We start from the raw sequence: 17,142 nt of genomic DNA, 5'->3' as shown, positions 1-17,142 counted from the left end.
GGCCCCGCGCGGAGCAGCGCCGCGATCGCAGGGGTCTTTAATAAATTTGAAAATTAAAAAAACAAAAACAAAACAAACAAACAAACAACAACAACAACAAAATCAAAGGCAGAAAACCCTCCTTTAGCTACACGGAGTTTCCCCTTTGGCCACACGGAGTTTGGGAAGGACGGTGCGCTACTGGCGGGGCGTCCCGGTCCCTGCCTCCCCCCGCCCTGCTCCAAAGCCTTAGTCCAGACACGGAGTTATTCCCACCCCTTCTCATCCCCTCTGAAGGTACAGGGGAAACTTGAGACAGCCTCAGGGAGCGATCCCATCGCCCCGCTGGAGGTGCTTTGCTGTTGGGAGTAGTTTTCAGGCTGCGCTGCCGCCACGAGTGGAAAAGCAGCGCCCGGGCAGGGCATGGCATCCTGACCAGGCTCGTTTGGCTGTGGCTGAGCGCTGGAAAAGTGCCCGACGCTCGCCACACACACAGGTGCATAATCGGAGACACGACTACTTTTAGTTTTGGGAGAAAGAAGATAGCCAAGGACAGCGGTATCCAGACAGCACTCTGCCGTAACAGGTGACAAGAAGGGACAGAATGAATGGCATAAACTTATGAGGAAGATGGGAGAAAACAGACATTGTACATATAGCTCTAGGGCAAAACGAACAAATTATTAATTTGTCTTCCTTAAAGCCTAAGCATCATCCAAGCAGTGATATAAACTTAATGCTAGAGCAAACAAGTAACTGTTACCAAAAATAAAATAAAAAATAAAAGCCCCCAAAAACTTGAGCACCTAATAGCTATTGCTATACAGCATCTAGAAATAAGCAGAGATTCATATACATCACAGGAGGACACTTAAGGCTCACCTAAAGAACATCTATTAGCAAGACATGATGAAATTACAATTTCCTAGTGGTCTGGAAATCCTAGAGGAAAATCCTAGAGGGATTGAAGTGATGTCTGGCTAGCTGATCTTTGCCCGTGTTGGCACTGTGGTGGTGTTTCAAGGATGGAGAAGTGTGTTTGTTAGTGTGGGGCCTATACCAAGGAGCTCAAGAAGTTGCTGCTGCCTGTGTGGTAGGCAGAAGAACTGTGATTGTCAGCTAATACATGGAGAACACAACTAATGCTAGTCTTGTTTTTTTATAGAAAATAGGTCCTGGTAAACAGCTCTTTTATTTCCTCATTTTATATGATTATGCATTAAATTGCCAGAGGCTTGAGTGTAATAGACCTCTGCTAGGTAGTTGATTTAGTAAGAGAAAAAAAGTGAGTACAGCACAAAATTAATAAAGCACAAACAGATGAAGAGCTAAATGAAATGTAGACCAATTGTCCAAGCAGCACTAGCATTTAATGAAGATGTTGGTGAGCTGCAGGAAGTCTCCTCAGAGTTTTTATCAGGAATCTAGAGAAGTATTTTTCAAACAGCTTTAAAAAGACTAAATAAATCACCACAGGCAGCAATTTTAGACAGTAAATATTAACGGAGTGATAATAAGAACAAGGCAGTCACAGAGTTATCTGGATTATTCAACAAACTCAGGTCTTTCAAACAAGTTTTAATAGGGTCAAAATGAGAAAAAAGTCAGACTTGGAGGATGGAACAACACAACCTACATGGCCAAGAAATGTATCTTTGAAATTCACTCCATACAGGAGCTTGGAGAAATTCAACATGAGCTCCTAGTGAGCCAGTGCTGGTGGAAAAGGGATTGCTATGTACATACAGGTGTGCAAGTAGAAAAGGGTAGGTAGAAATCCCATTGCCTTGTTATGCTTTTTTATCAGACAAAAGGTGCTGTCCCATATCCAGTGTTGTTGTCTCTCCCTTAAAAAGATGCTGTGTGATGTGAGAGAGCTGGAAAGAGATCCACAAGATAAGATGGAAATTGCAGAAAGCGGTCTCTAACAAAAGGTGTGGAAAAAGCCAATTCACTTGGGAAACACAGACATGTTGCATTTTAACTCAAGAGTGCCCTTGCAAGAAAAGAACAGCATTGCAACACTCCTGGATGTTGAAGCACTGAAGGAAGGACTCTTTGTCTGACACCCCCAGATCAAGGTTCCATACAAAGCACAGTGTTGAGGACAACCAAGTTGGGCTTATGCAGAGAACCAGGCTGAATTCTGCAGTGGGAGCCAAAGGCAAGGGAGATGTCCCTTTGCCCACCCAAGGAAAGGATTCCAGAAGGGTGGCTTGTTGTATTAGATGACTTTTGTCACTAATTTCTCAGGATTTTTTTTGCATGCAATTTGGCACATTCATTTTTCTTACCTTGAAAAGTTATTTTTAAAGGATTTGTTTTGAGAAACTCAAGTTACCTCTTTGGAGTCACTTGTAAACAGGAACATAAAAGTTTTCCTGTCTGCCTCTGGTGAATCTCATTAATTTTATCAAAGGAAATTGTGTTCCCCTCCTGCGTAAAAGCCCAGTTTACAATGCAAAATTGTATACCATCTGTCTGCAAGGCTTCACGTGACGTAATAAAGTCCTCAAAGTCAATTTGTGAGCTAAATAAATGAAATTTAGTTACCACACCCTTCATGTAACTGAAGTAGTTGCCAATTTCCTTTGGGTTAGTTGTTGTGTTTGTTTCTGTTTTTTTCTTCCTAAGTTAACTGATGGTGACAACTTTCTTTTCTGTGAATGGTAAGGAAAACTGGGCTGTTGAAAGATATATTACATTTCTCATATGCAGGGCTATATTTATGTAATTGCCTCCATACAGAAAGATTCTGGCATCCTACTGACATTCACATGTGAGCATCCACACAAAATACACACATTTAATATTTGCTTGTCTGTAGACTTTAATTCTGCAGTATGATAGAGGTGTTCTCATCTGTGCATTAGGTTTCTTGCCATGTTGATAGCTGGCATGTAGAACAGTTGACAGTTTAAGGATATAACAAATTATTCTAGCAGAGATTTAAGATTACAATTATGTAGATAAAATACACTTTTATTTGGTATACTTGTTTTTTAGGGTGTAGATGATCCTACAATATCTTAAGCTGTATATTCCACTTTGCACCTAAACATCTAAGAGGGTAAGACACTCAAACAGACTTCTAAGCATTTTGTAGTATCTTAGTCTTCTGGGGTTTCTGGAAATCCACAATTGCAGGCAAAGCAAAAACAGGCAGGGGAAGATTAAAAAGAGAATTTCAGGATTAAAATTTCCATGATCGTTTTAGCCAAGGCTAGTCTTGTACTGTAGTGTGTCTTCTGTCTGGTGGTGAAGCAGCAGCTCAGCTGATGGGTAGAAGAGGTTCCAGTAAGTCCTGCCAGACTGTTCTGACACAGCAGCATCAATGGGGCTCCTGGAACCCATGTCCCAGGGAGATTTGAGAATCCAATGTGAGTAATAATGTCTGATTGCTTCGTGCTACACACACAGAACTCTCCTCTTCTTGCACAAAGTTACTGTGTTGATACTGTAGAGAGTACTCTTAAAGAGACACTCTGCTGACCCTCAAGAAGGGAAATATTCCACCAAAAGGGAAAAAATTAGCTTCTTCCTAAATTTCAGAAGTGTTTGTAAAACTAGAATGTCTCAGTTGTTGAAACGACTGGCATGAGATCTCTTCATGGAAGATGATGTAAAACTTCCAAATTTTTCCAAAGTCAGAGTGAGATAATACACACAATGATCTATCTCACATATGAAAGATTAAATGCCTTCCCCTCAATAAAACATCAAAGACAGGTCTATTTCAGTGTGTTTACTATACTGGGATGATGGATGGCAATAGATGACTTACAACTTACAGCATGTTGTTGCCTGGTCTTTACAGTTCTGTAGGCTCATGTTAAGAGGCATTTTAGATAGGTGAAATTGGAAATTGTATTTCTATTCTCTCAGTTACCAAGATTAATTTATGGCCCTAAATATAACAGAAGCTATGAGGAGGATCTATCACATTTAATCCCAGGGTTTCTAATGCAGGACTGGCAAATGTAACAGGAAAAGACTATTTTCCAGGTGCTTATTTGGAAAAACTAAGAAGATGGCACTGAGTCTAGAGCAGAAATGATCCAAACAGGTCATTTCTTATGTGTTCCACCCACTTGCAACTCCTGCAGAACTGCTGGAGATGATCAGCCCGGTCTCTGGCAGGCTGCAGAGCTGAATGATACAACAAACAAGGCAAAGGTCATGGCATGGAGCAAACACGAGCAAGAAGCTGGGTCACTTTTATAGCCACGGTCACAATAAGCTTTGTAACAATGACATTGAATTTGTACCTGTCTGTAGAGAACCTGCAGGTATTAGGGGAAGAGTTTGGGGAGAGTACCTCCACAGTCTCTTTGCTTGAGACTGAAATATCAGCTGTGATTGAGCAAAAAGCTAGTTCTGTTTTCTGTGAAACTGAATCCAGTTCTTAAACAGGCACCATCAAAACAAAGTCACAGGCCATAATCATGGATTATAACCAGAGACTTTTTCAATAACCCCAAAATGTTCTCTTATTTGAAAATACTTAAAAATATATTTTTTGTGTCCTTTTTTTACTTTTAATGGCTCAGCAACGCTGTGCCTTCACCAGTGTCACCCACTATTTTCAGTGCCCAAGTGTAAGGAAAAAAAAACAACTTGAAGTCTTCCTTAAAAAAGAGGCTGCTGGTTTTGTGAGTGATCATCACCAGTCTTCCTGCCACAAAAATCCCCATTGCATTCTGTCTACACAGGAGAATGGAAGGCAACTATACAGAGCTGAGAGGAGCTTCTGTAGTTCAGTCTCTAAATTTGGAAGGTAAGGGTTCAGAACTTTAGATTACAGGAGTTAATATGCAAATATGGGTTATTCTGATCAAAACGTACAGCAAAAGTGTTTTGGATGAGATTTGCTTGTTCACATTAAGATTGCATGGATAGCTAGGCTGTCATTGATGGAAGATCTGAGGGGCTCAGACTTGTTTAGTATTCAGATGATCTCAACTCCTGTTTCAATGCCTGTTCTTATTTATCCATACTAGATCTTTGTCATCAGAGGCAGGAAAAACAACACAGCTGGGCAAACCCATTCCTGGTGATTTGGTGCAGATGGGTTTTCTTTCTGCTCACAAATTATCTCCAAATAGGTTCTGCACTTGCAAACCTGTTTGCTACTCTAAATTATTCACCAAAACGGTTTGCAAGCCAGTTTTGAACACAGGGAAGCAGGTGAACAATTCATGGCAACAGGAGTTCAATAATTTATCACCCAGGCTGTGTGCTAGGTGCCCTCAGCCGTGGGCATCTCTTTGTGCTCTCTGACTCAGGGGTTTTACCTGTGCCTGGAGGAAACTTGCATGAAAAACACATCAGTATGGTTTTAAATGGTTAGTAATGAATGTTTATGGATCTACTTGTGTGGTTTTATCATCTGATATGTGGCTTTCTTGTGTTGTAACCTTTAACTTAACATTGCTCTTTCCCATATTAAGTAGCTGCTTAGCAAGTTTTTCTAGGAATGACTTCTACAGACTTGAAGAATGCAAGTACATTTAAAAATCTCCATTGTCATTTTAATAACAGATTGCAGTTTCTGTGGTACTGTACACACTGGACTTTTAAAGTAATTTACATACCGTGTGTGGCTGAAAGGCAGAAAATAGAAAGAAAATTATCCCAACATAAATATTTAGTGAGTTGTGAAGAGCAGATCTGCTCCTCTCCTGTGCATATTCCTCAGCTTCAGAAACTGCCCTACACGCCCACTGTGCTTTCTTCCTACATTTCCATTTCTACATGCTTCATCCCCAGCCAGTTCTGTCCCACAAAATCTTTCAAAGGTGTTTTCTTTCTCTAATGTTCTTTAAAGGCAAATTCTAAAACTTTAAAATCCCTCTGAGATTTTAGACCTTTCCCTCCATCCCACACTTGTTGCTAATGTTTGTTTACTTTGCTTGTGATGATCTGGAGCCAGTTCCCTCGCTTCACTTCATTAAGCCTGGCCTATGCAGGAACCTTCATTTTCCCACAGAAAATGAGGTTTCTCAGAGTATTTCACCAATTGTTTGGAGTACTATTATGTTCACATCTATTGTTTTAAAAATTATCAGCTGTGTAAAGACTTCTCATATAAGTAGTGGAAGTAGTGTCATGAAGATTTTTGAGAACTACTTGTGTAATATTATGAAAATGAAAAAATTAGAGATTAATCAGACCCATCTGACACAAGTGTTAGAGCTTTTAAATTTGAATTTACTGAAAAAAATAATATAAGAAATGTGTGCTCTTCAGGATAAGAATCTTGCCTCCTTTTAAGAAGGGCTAAGTAATGTTCCCTTGATGCTGGAAGGAGCTACCTTCTGTCTTTGTTTAGAGCATCAAGGGGAGCTGGCATACTGGATCACATGATGTCCATAAGCGCAGATCAGATATTCCTGAAAAACAGATGAAGAACCCCCCAGTAGGTGACATGACATATTTCCCAAAGTCTGTAAGGTCTCACATACTTAATAATGTAAACGCCACAGTCCTGGTTTAAATTTTAAACCTTGAATTTTCAAAAACTCTTCTACATGTTTTTGACTGTTAGTTGCAAGAACTCTTGATATTAATGTATTTCATGCATGATAATTTCCTTTGTGCCTCATTCTGGCTCCTGGATCCCAGAACCTCCTGTTGTGTGGCAGCGCTGTGACAGCACAGGACAGAATTTCTTTTCCAGGCAGAAAATAACCATCAGACATTTTCTAATCAACAGTGTGTTTGTCACCAGATTTCAATTTTGTCCAGGGTTCCAGATTTATGATGAAAGACAAAAAAGGACTACATTAGGAATTATAAATAGCATCCTGCCTGTCCTAGTTCAAGCCACTGGGGAAGAAGAAAGCAGTGGCGTAACAATGGCACGTTGGAGTGTAGAGTTCCTCAACAGTCGGGTTTCTGCCAGGTTTTCACAGGCTTTAGCTGCTGCTAGAGTTTGTATCAGTAGCTAGGATAAACAGAATGAACAGGCCCCTTTACTGATACAAGATGGCATGTCCCCAGCTGAGAAAATGAAGTAGGGCAGCTAAAAGCAGCTGGAGGCCTATTCTTTCTCCAGGTCACCACCTCTCGTCCTCCACCTCTTCTCTCAAGGTCTGTTACACCTTTCACTGTGTTCACCATAGCAGTGGCATGGTACTGGAGGTCCCTAATTCATCATTCAAGGAAAGGCTCCTACCAGCTGGACCAACTCCCCTTGGCCATTTTGCATTTTTTCTCTCTCCCCTCTGGGTATAACAGCAGCCTCTGGCTGCCTTCTGGCTGCTGCTGCTGCAGCACAGCCCAGCTATCCAGGAGAATTCCTGTGCTCTCCAGCCTGCCCAGCTGAGAGAGAGAGAAGCAGCCATGACACCGATTCAGCTGCACTAACCATTTTCCTTTGAAAAACACAGCTCTCTGCTCTTCAGGGCACGTGTGGTGGTTGCTGGCTGTGGTTTTTCCTCTGTGTTTCCAAGCTCCTTAATGAATCACTGCTTTTTGGCTCTGAAGCAAAATAAACACATCATTTTGGATGTCTTTGCCAAATGTATGTACACTTGGAGCAGGTTTTGAATGATAGAAAGCAAAAGGTTTAATGAAATGTGCAGGCTGCGTAGTTTAAGTTTCAAAAGAGCCAGAAAATATGAAACTGAGGGTCACAACAGTATCATCAGTCCAAATTGTTCAGATCTTGTGGATTTTCTGGAACACATGGAAGGGACTTACTAGTAATGTATCCACTAGAACTCTCAATGGGAGAAAACAGTAATAGAAAGCAGCACAGGGGTGCAGGATCACTCATCAGCATGATGGTTAGATGCCTACCTCTTTCCTTTCCATTTCCTTTCCCCTTTCCATTTTTCTTTTCTTCTTTTAACTGATTCAGTGTAACTACACGTAGCACAGCAGAGTTTTGCACTGATGCTTCCTAGCCTATGTGAAGGGGAAAAGACATCCAACAAAAAATTTGGCAGGCATACTGAATGAAGTTTCTCATTTGCTGAAGCCAGTCATGTGTACATACCTTGTCCTGCACTTTGGCCCTTTTGAACTGCATCAGCCTGCCCATGATTTCAACAACATTCATTTGCTCTTGCTGACTTGAGTGAGAATTGAGAAAAAGTTTCAAAACTGTTTGGCACCAGTGTTCTTCTAGTTCCTCTCCATTCAATTAGATTTTAGAATGAATGCAAATGTATTGCTGGACTATAATTAGCTCTGAAGGACAGAAGTCCACTGGGGACTGGTTCTTTTCTTTTTAAATGGCCAGCTGTAAAGACACTACCTTGAACAATATTCTGAATGTCAGCAAAGTTTCAAACCTGGAGCCATGCCTGATTAACTGCCAAAAAATCAGAATCATCTCTGCCTTTGGCAAATTAAAGTCCTTCCCTATGAAGCTGGTTTACTACAGAAATATCTGGACCAAAATGCAAGTTTCAGCCTTCAGTTTCCCTTCCCTGTATGTTTCTACTACTGTGAAAACGTGGACTTTTTTTTATCCTACTGGGAAAATGCATTTTTTCCACTCTCCCATGACTCAAAAACATCTGAAAGATTCTCTCTCCAAGCTGAAGAAAAAGAAGAGGGAAAAAGTTCACCTTTTGGCAAAGATACAGATGGAAATTTTTGACTCAAAAGAGGATTTTCAAAATAAAATAAAAGAAGCATGTGAAAACAAGGGGTTATAGTGGAAACTATTTTCATAGCCAGCTCTAAAGTAAGCACTGCTGTTCCAGAGACACATGGTACTGATGCAAACATTGGTTTGAAGCCAAAACCCCATGCATGCGAGTGGAATCCGGAAACACTACAATATTAAATACACCTCAAAATATATGTCAGACATCTCCCCATGTCTGTTCCACTTATTCTTCACAGCAAGACAGCATGCACTTAATTCATCAGTGGCTGCAGAGCAGCAGAATAAAGAGCTGGTGGTGGACATTCTTTCCTGCACCACACTCGCCGAACAGTCTTCTGGAGGCTTATTATTCCCATTTTGCAAATATTGAGCCAATATCCACTTTCCATCTGCAGCACTTACACAGCACCTATTATTATAGCATGTGAGCAACTCTTGCTGGTACTAGGGAAGTGTTATTATCCCCAAGGTACCATTTCCATGTTTCATTTGGGGTGATGGCAGGAGTGAGTGTGCTACAAAAGGTGTGAGGGCATTCTGCTCAACTGCACTCCTCATTGGCAGACTCTTTCTCCCATCTTTTGTCTGCTTCTTTCAGATGCTATAAAGCAGTTCTTCTGGCCCTGGACAGTTTTCTATCATGGAAAATCCCCTTTGTCTGCTCTGGTGAGACCCCACCTGGATTACTGTGACTCACTCAGCAAAGGGAAGACATGGACCTGTTTGAACAAGTCCAGAGGAGGGCCATGTAGATAATTAGAGGAATGGAGACCCCTCCTATGAATACAGGCTGGGAGAGCTGGGGTTATTCAACCAGGAAAAGAGAAAGTTCAGGGACACCTTATAGCACCTTCCAGTACATTAAAGGGGGCCTACAAGAGAGCTGAGAGGGACTTTTCACAAGAGAATGTGGAGATGGGACAAGGCTTGAATCTGAAAGGTAGTAGGTTTTGATTCCATATTGGGAAAAAATCCTTCACTGTAAGGGTGGTGAGACACTGGAACAGTAGCCTGGAGAGCTGGTACATGTCCCATCCCTGGAAATTTTTAAGGCTGGACAGGGCTCTGAGCAACCTGATCTAGCTGAAGATGGCCCTGCTCATTGCAGGGGTGTTGGACTAAATAGCCTTTCAGAGATCCTTTCCAGTCCAACCCATTCCATGGTTATTTTTGCACCTACCACAATTACAGCTGTGGTGCTTGGTCTACATCTTTGCTGATCTGTAAGAAAGCCCACAACCAGTTACAAGTGTCCAAAACAAAGGTGTGAAATGAATCTCCTGCTTTTGTGCAGACTGTCTGTCGGATTCACATTCTCTGAACAGAGAGAAACAATTCTCTCTCTCAGGTTTTTTCCTGGAGAAGCGGAGAAAAGAATGATCAGAACAATTCTTATCTCATTTGCTGCTCCTGTGTTTATGCACAAGTGGAATGCATTATGGAAGATTGTTTACCTGAAGGGATTTGGTAATTGGATTCTGGTGTGAGTGTTTTGTTTTCTTGACCAAGCTCTGCAAGGTGCGTCCTGATGATCAGTCAGGAGACAGTCATGAGATTTGGTTCAGTTGAGTTCTTGTTCAGTTTCAGTTTAGATGTAGTGTAATAAAGTGCAATATAGTATAGAATAATATAGTATAATAAAGTAATTAATTAGCCTTCTAATTAATTACTTTATTATACTATATTATATATTATATTATACTATATTATATACTTCTTCTTCATATCATGGAGTCCTGCTCATTATTCTTCCCACTTGTTGGGCAAAATTGTACTGATAACTGTTTTTCCTGCAGATTTGAGTCTTTTGCTCTCAGTTCTTGCCTCTCAATGAAATGCAAACACTAATTGATATTTTTTCCCAGGAGTAGGGCTGGTGGAGCATCCCCCTTTCCACTTGTATTCCCCAGAGGTTTAACAGGGAAGTGATGTCCCCTCCCTGCTGGCTCTGTCATGGTCTGGATGGCTGCAGAGGCACACCAGCACTAGCAGAGCACAGACTGAGGCTGTTTCTTCTCTGCCTGTCTGGCCCCAGCTCCCCACAAGGCTCTTCATAGACAGGATCCACAGGGTTCACAAAGAGCAGCCAGAGGCAAGCAGGTGGGGCTGGCAAAGCTCCCAGGCTGCTCTGCCAGGGATTCATGGCACCTCTGGAATGGGAATGTGTTCTGTGGGCGTTGGCCTTAGTGGCCGGGCCCTGTACTTTGAGCAGCAATGTCAGAAAGGTGTGACTGGTTCAAGGATACCATCAGATCCAATTTCATGCTAACATGCACACTGTGCACCTCTCTTCCCTCCCAAGCACTTCTTTGGAGTTTTGTTCTGAACCTTCAGAATCAGCCACTTTCATTCTCCTAACTGGAGGTAGCTGTCTTTGCAGTAGGTTTTACACACCGCTTGTTTCTAAAGCCATCCTTGATGATGGGAAACATTTCATCCCTTTTTAACTTCTGTATGAGCAAGTGTGCATGGCTGTGCATAGGGAGGGCTAAAAAGGGTTGGGTTTTGCACCCTTGCCAGTGTGCTGTAGCAGAATTCTGATCTGGTAACCTGCTAGCCTCTCCCTGCTGAGGGCTGCTTTCAACAGGGCAGAAAGCCTGGTGAGCTTTGCCTCCAGCTCCTCCTGTATGCGTGGCATTTGGTCTTTACATGGTGATTGTATAAATCAAGTATCAATCTGTGACTCTCAATTTGATATTTAAATCCTTGTGTGTCATTCATTGACTTGCTCGTGGCCAGAGGAACCAGCATGCTTTAACCACGCTACTCCTGGGGGTCTTTTTTGATCTGATTTATTTTGGGTTCATTCAGTTGCAAATCCACACATAAGGAAACTAAAACAATTGTATCAAATAAGCCAGGAGTGGTTCTTGGGAAAAGTGCTTTTACCAAGACTAAACATCAATATTACACATTTTTTCTCACTACTTTTTAATACAGCAGATTATTAATGCAGCACTTTTAGTCAGTTCAAATGAAAAAATTTCATTAAATTTAAATTCAGAAACATTAGAGCCAGATGGGCTGCAGGGGCAAAAAATGCAGAGACTTTTAAAGCTAATGTAAATGTACTATTATTGTTTTCAGCTACAATCCAATTAAATTGGGCTGACAGAAGAAATGCTCAGGAAGATAGCTTCTCTGTGAGGAAAATCTATTTAAAAAATAGTACATCAGATGTTTTCATGGTGCTGTGGCTCACTGAATTACATTCCAGTATAGACACAGCAAAGCTGATGTGGGAGAGCCAGAAATAAGACTTTTACTGATATGTCACCTACAGGGAGAAAAAGGACTTAATTTCAGTTTTTGCAAGTATTTAGGTGTAGAAAACATTAACCCAAGAAGACCCCTTGTGAAAGGAAGAAAATACACATTTCTGAAAACAGGACCTACTCAGGGAGCTCTTGTGGCCTCTTCCACAGTCCCTGGTAGCACTGGGAACCAGGCAGCAATGCCAAACTCAATCTAAGACCTCATGTGGGTGCAAGGCACAGCCCCATGCCATGCAGAAATGCCTTCATGTGCACTGCAGATAGCTTGTACTGGGCTCTCTGGATGGAAGACAAATGCCTTTGGTGGTGGGGTATGACCCACAAAATCCAGCTTGGCATTATTTTCTGTAAAGTCACTTGGAGAACTATGCTAGCTGGTGATAAAAGAAAAGATATCCTGCACAAGACACCCACAGCACTCCATTTCTCTTTTTAAACAGTTACCCTTTCCAGAATACCTGAGACATTTAATTGTATGTTAGCTGTGTGGCACAGTAAATAGTTGTTCTCCCCAAAATCAGTAAGCAAGATTCTGTATAGTCTCATGTTGCAGTGTGATGTAATACCCTGTTTCAGCTATTCCAGTTCCTCCCCCAGGTGTGCCAATACCCTCTCCCTTCCCCTCCCCTTGCCTCCTGCTGAGAGCTGTCGGTCAATCTTGGCATTCCAGCAAGGGCATCGTGTGATTGGCAAAGTTCAAAAGATGCCTCTCAGCCCTGGGGACATTGGGATATCCAAGTGTCACTTGTCCCCTGAGCCTTCCCCCCTCCTACCTGGTGGGTGGCATACCTACCCCTTCCCTCCCCCTTCTCCCCGGGCTTAAAAGACACGGGACCATGCGGTTCTTTGTTCTGTTGGAGCTGTTGCTGCATTCAGAGATCTGTGACCCTGGAATAAAGCTCTGGATTAAACCCTCCGGCAGAATCCGTCTCCTTTTCCCTTCACCATCGCCTAAAGCCTTTCCGCCAGAGGTAAACCTGAGTTCCTGCATGCCTGGACTTGTCCCAAGCGCCAGCTGCAGCATCCAGCCAGCCAAAGGTGTCTCTGAGGTGAAACCACCTCAGCTGCCGCCTCTGGTCAAGCAGCAAGGGCCAGACGAGCCCAGGCACGTTCCATCCGGCAATATTGGGATCTTATTCCAATAGTCTCACCTACATAGGTGATGGAGCAGGACGAGGGGCACTCCAAAGCATTCTCAAGCACAGATCCCAGTCAAATTACTAAAATACAACACAAGATGTCTTTAGGGTTTTCCCATGAACTGCACAGTAATTATGAGCCACAACCTTGACTCACACATGGCGATAAAACCCAGTGCCTGTAAATCTGTGAATGTAGCTGGCAGTCATAAAGTAAATTATGCAGAGCTCAGGTCAATGGTCCCTTCTGTGTTTATTCCTCTTACTTAATGGTCCATTGCTGGAGACAGACTAAGAACTTTCAGAATGTTTTACAATGTTTTTATGCGACCAAGAAGGGTGCCCTGTGCTTTCCATCCCCATTATCCTGACATGTTGAACATAAATCAGAGAGCAGTATGCAGATTAACATTTGAGGAAAGCAAAGAGCAGCTTTTAGGTTTTTAAATAATGTATACAGAGTAAAAACTTCCTTTCTAGAGTAGCCCTTAAGAGAGATCACCTTTTGGTTAAGGGACAAAATAGGGCCACCTTCATTTTGTGCAATTGAATTTCACAAAAGCTCAATGTCCCAGTCTGGGGATCCAGGCAGACGTCCATTCAATTCAAGACAAAGTGTGGTTAAAGTAACATTACATTGTCAGGGGTCAGATCCTTGCAGCTCAAGCTAATAAAAGTCAATTTTTTTAAAGGTACAGAGACTTAACCCTTGTTCAGCACTCAGTACAAACTACTGGCCTCACAAGGCAGGTTGTGTTTAAGTAAAATATTTCATTACATGAATGTATTTACAATTATGCATATAGCCATGTATAGATATGTGAAATGAATGCAAGTCAGTTGCATGCGCTCACAGGTAAAAAACTGCAAATTTTCCTGTGTGGCCAGCATCACTGAAAACCTTCTCAGTGCTTAGACATTTGTGTTAAACCATCCCATTAATCCTACAAAATTTTTAGAAGTCTGAATAGGAGTTCCAGCAGCAAGACTCCCTGCAGTTCAAATTTATGAACTGTAAGTATGGAAAGGAAGACATATTAAAGACGTCTATTTACCATTCTAATAGAAAAAAAAAAGAAATCTGCATTTTAAGGTATTTCATTATTAAACTAGTAAATTAAACACTTTAATAAAACTAGTAGTGTTATTAAACTAGTATGGTGCTAGTAACCTATTAAAATCTGGCATTTCCTTATGATATGATAAATATTAGGTGTTTTATAAATAATAAATAAATAATAAATAAATAATAAATAAATAACTTGGCCCAAATCAAATCAACTAATATGAGACAACTGGATCCACAATTCATGCAAGGCATTTTTTGTTTGTATAAGTTGTCTAACAACATTGGTTAACTGATGGACCATAACATCTTAGTAAGAAAAATCCATACATTTTCTGAAGTTTTTTTAGGCTTGTGTGTTAATTTTTACACTGAACATAATTTGTTTGACTGCAAATTGTTCCAAACAATAAAACATTACGTTGCTCTCAGGTTAGTGCTTACTAGAAGCTGACTCAGTTTAAAGGACAAAAGACAACCCAGAATATGGGGGAGGGTGACCTTCTCCATGGGCAGAACATTTCCGTGCACACATCAGGACCCTGCTGCCAACAGCCTGGTGCTGAGCTGCCAAACGCAGTCACCATTCTGCTCCTCTTTGGTGCTGTTTCACTCAGGTCCCTACAACGTATTTCACTGTCAATAAGTTTTATACCTAATATGCTACAAATTTGCTGGTTCAGTAAAGACCTCTAATGCTCAAGCACATGTGCAATGCAGCAGCCACATAGGAGCTCTGGGACTCCTTGTTTTTCCCTGACAAGGCACTCAATCAGCATTTGTAGCCTCAAATACCATGCAAGGCCCAGGCCGTGTATTTTTCACACACACAGGAAAACCCTTTCCCCCCATTATAATTGCAATCAAGCCTTTATGAAAGCTTTACTACCTACACCAGGCTATGCATTTTCAGAGAAGAGATGTATCAATATAACTGACAAGTGATAAAATAGCAGAAAAGAAAACAAACATTGTGTGTCCTTAAATATAAAGTCCATTTCTTCCAGGAAGCTTCCAAGTTTCAAGAGTTACAGCAAAGTTCCATGTGCTCCATTTTATCCAATTCTCTTTCTTGTGCATTTTTATCGACCCTTAGAAAGCTGGCATGTTTTACCACATTAGAATCCAATGTAAGAAACCTGAACACATGCTCATGCTTCACTGCTCAGTGGTTATTAGAATAATCTGCAGGAAACACCACAATAGGGCATTGTTTGTGAATGTAAGCAAAAGGTTACAAGGAAAGGCTGCACCCAGAGCTGACTCCTTGACTCCCATCCCCTTTGCTGTAAAGAATGCACCTGCTGTGTGTGGTGGCTATCTCCATCACAGTCAGTCTCTTCTGCCTCCCAGGAGAGTAGAAGAGCACATTTATCCTGAAAACACAGAGTAGCTGGACCAGAGTGCTCAGTGAGAGGTAACCAGCTATGGCATAAAGCAAACCTCAGGCTCCTCCTCACTGCAATATTTGAGTACCCTACAGTATCCAGCAAACAGATCTGCAACAGGCATAATATAGACATAGCTTTGTGAGAAATTATTTCCTTTAAATGAAATTTGCTTTGATCTCTCAGCTCCACAGTCCTCAACCCCCTCCTTCATTGCTGCCCAGCCACACAGGCACCAGAATGACCTGTACACTGGAGCTTTCCTCCCTGGCAGCTAAACATCCCCCTGGGAGTACCACCCCAGCAATGCCCTGCTAGCACTCACACTGGTGGAGAAATAGTGCCCAGTCCCTTTTGAAGAGCCCCAGGGAGTCCTGAAGACTCTGCTTGTTGAGGAGCCTTTTCAAATGACCTGGGGTGGTCCAAAGAAGGCATGTTTAGGGAAAAAGCTTCTCCTTTCTTCTAGGATCTCCATTCCTAAGAGATGAGCTTAGATATCACAGTGCTGGGTAGTGAGGCTGTCTGTCATCTGTGTTACAAGAACTCTATTTCCAGCCTAAATCCCACACAATACCAGCATTTAGATGGAAAGACTCTTTCTGTCCATCCATGCAATAGCTTGGGCAGGACACAGAACAGTTTAGGGGGTGGTTCTTGACTCAATATTGTTTTCTGCTTGAAGGGATTAATTCCTGCTTCTCTGACTTTCCAGTGACAGAAATAACCTGATCTTTTTGCTGGTATAGTACCAGTATTTCAGGACTTTTATCCTACCAGCTGGGATTAGGGGGCAATACTGGTCATGTTTCTGCATGGAGAATAAAGTACTGTTAGCATAGTGGCATAGGGCTAGGCTCTTGTTTCTAGTTCTCCTTCCAAAAAAAAAACCTCAAAAAAATCAACAAAACAGCAAACAAAAAACCCAAACCAAACAAACCAAAACAAAAAGAAACCCAACAAAACAACAACGACAACAAAACTTCTGCATTTTAAGTAGGTGCAGAGAAGGGCAGATGAGGGCCCTGATCAGCAGGCTGTATTATCATATACATAGTCTATTTAAGGCAAAATGAGCTGCTTGTTATTTTAGGCACTGTGCAGTTTGCAGACACTGCCTGTGTGCTCCAACAACAGCGTTCACCCTCACCACAATCCACCCTGCTGCTTCCAGCTCTTTTGTCTCTGAAGGCCTCTTCTGGCAGGGGTGCCCTGTGGTGTAGGATTCTTAGCTGCCACACAAAGAATGACACCAAAAACTCAGGATTTAAATGATTTGATTTAAAAAAATATATAAGAAAACAACCTCTCTCTGGAGTACCCAAGAGAAAGCCACAGCACCTGCACAAAGCAATGGAATTGACTGGAAAGTGTTGCCTTGCAGTTTGAAGAGCAGCACCAGTGACCTAGAAGTCAGGTTTAGCCAGTGAAACCTTCCTGCTAATTGTAACACCCAGGCAGTGTTTAACCATGGCTTCTATGCAGCTGTGTGAGAGTTCCAGCTACATTGCCAGGCTGACAGCCACACTGAGAAGCAGGGAGGATGCCTGCTTTCAGAGCTGCTGAGATAATGCCAGAATCTGCCCCTCCATTGGTGTGAGTGGATATAAGGGACTGAACTGGTTCTGCCTTACCCCCACCTGCCCCTCTTGTGAGCAGTTACCCCTTGAAATGA

The 17,142-nt window shown here is 41.9% G+C and overlaps 1 protein-coding gene across 1 annotated transcript in view; it reads right to left on the bottom strand.

Moving 5' to 3' along the window:
• PHACTR2 (phosphatase and actin regulator 2) overlaps positions 1-17,142 on the bottom strand; it is a 104,295-nt gene that overhangs the window by 73,771 nt on the left and 13,382 nt on the right. The gene's annotated exons all lie outside the window — the stretch shown is intronic.

Source organism: Molothrus aeneus, chromosome 3 (assembly GCF_037042795.1).
Source record: "Molothrus aeneus isolate 106 chromosome 3, BPBGC_Maene_1.0, whole genome shotgun sequence".
NCBI lineage: Eukaryota > Metazoa > Chordata > Aves > Passeriformes > Icteridae > Molothrus > Molothrus aeneus.
This window is presented reverse-complemented; position numbering and strand designations above follow the sequence as displayed.